The sequence below is a fragment of the Mandrillus leucophaeus genome, unplaced genomic scaffold (genome assembly GCF_000951045.1).
Source record: "Mandrillus leucophaeus isolate KB7577 unplaced genomic scaffold, Mleu.le_1.0 Scaffold535, whole genome shotgun sequence".
NCBI lineage: Eukaryota > Metazoa > Chordata > Mammalia > Primates > Cercopithecidae > Mandrillus > Mandrillus leucophaeus.
In genome coordinates, this window is record NW_012105753.1 from 1,689,927 (window position 1) to 1,691,653 (window position 1,727).

A 1,727-nucleotide genomic window follows, 5' to 3' on the forward strand; every position below is an offset into this window, starting at 1 on the left:
TTCACATTCTTTAGCATTTTACAACTATTCTTAATATTTTTCTTTGCTTTTCCTTGCAAATATTCTTTCTCTAAGTCCTTCATATCTTCATTATTTTTCGGGCCTTTTCTCTTTCTTCTTTTTCTGAACTCACTCCTTATGTTTTTCTTAGTAATTTATCTTTCATTTACTACAGGTATGCACCACCATGCCCAGCTAATTTTTTTGTGTTTTTGTATTTTTAGTAGAGACAGGGTTTCGCCATGTTGGCCAAGCTGGTCTTGAACTCCTGACCTCAGGTGATCTGCTCGCCTCAGCCTCCCAAAGTCCTGTAATTACAGGTATGAGCCACCACGCCCAACTTGACATATCAAATTTGATGTACAAAAGACATTTCTGCAACGATGTCTAGAATATGGTTAAAAAATCACTCTTAGACCTCACAAAATAAGTCATGTCTAGATTAGGTGGCCGTTGTCCGTTTTGTCTGCCCTTTTAACATACTCTTTAATTGTTGAATAACCCAAACAAGTAGGCATAAGAATCAAAGTAAAATCTGTCATAGTCTCAACTTCAATAAATCCCCTCAGACTTGTTTCTGATCCATCAGCTATAACATTTCTCAATCATTAGTTCCTCTAAATTGCTCTGCCTTCTACATGAATATAGCTGTCATATTCATCTATAGATTATGCTTCTATTTCAGCCTGCTTATCCTCAGCTTTATGCTTTTCAGATGTCCAGAAAGGGATCTCTACATCATAAACTTTGGTGAAAATATGACTCAACCTTGGCTGAGTATGGTGGCTCATGCCTCTAATCCCAGTACTTTGGGAGGCCGAGGTGGGTGGGTCACCTGAGGTCAGGAGTTCCAGACCAGTCTGGCCAACATGGTGAAACCCCATCTCTACAAAAAATACAAAACTTAGCCGGGCATGGTGGCGGGTGCCTATAATCCCAGCTACTCAGGAGTCTGAGATAGGAGAATCGCTTGAACCCAGGAGGTGGAGGTTGCAGGGAGCCGAGACCACATCACCACACTCCAACCTGGGCAACACAGTGAGAATCCGTTTCAAACAAATATGTGACTCAACCTCATAACCTACCCAAGCCAAGCTCCCTGAGAATATAATCTGATTGAGTCAGGTCTCCAGAATCCTACGCAAAGGAATAGACAGTTATTTACCCCCCACATGAAGAGATCAGATAGATAAAAGAGAAAAGAGGAAAATAAAGGACAGAAAAAAAGAAGATACCTGACAACAGAACCTTGGGCAACATCCACATTTTAAGGCAGGCACAGAATAAGAAGCAATGAAAGGAGATGAGTAGTAGCATCAGAAACACTAAATGGAGCATAAGAAGGCAACCCAAATATTAATAACAGAATAATTATCCAATTAATTGTGGCATATTTTTCAAATGTAAATGCCATAGAACAGTAACAACCAATATATACTTAGCTCTCCACAACACCCTAAATGTATCTTAAAATACAATGTCGAGAACAAAGTCAGATGGTGTGTTTTTTAGGTATGATGTAAAAAGCATAATCAATTGGCTGGGCAGGCCAGATGTGGGTGGCAGGGCAGTGGGGAACTGCTTCTCCACCTCCCCACACCTACTTCCCAGCTGATTGCAGGCCCAGGTCTCAGCCCTTCTCAGGAGACTGCAGTGAACAGATCACCTGAGGTCAGGAGTTCAAGACCAGCCTGGCCAACATGGCAAAACCCTGTCTCTACTAAAAA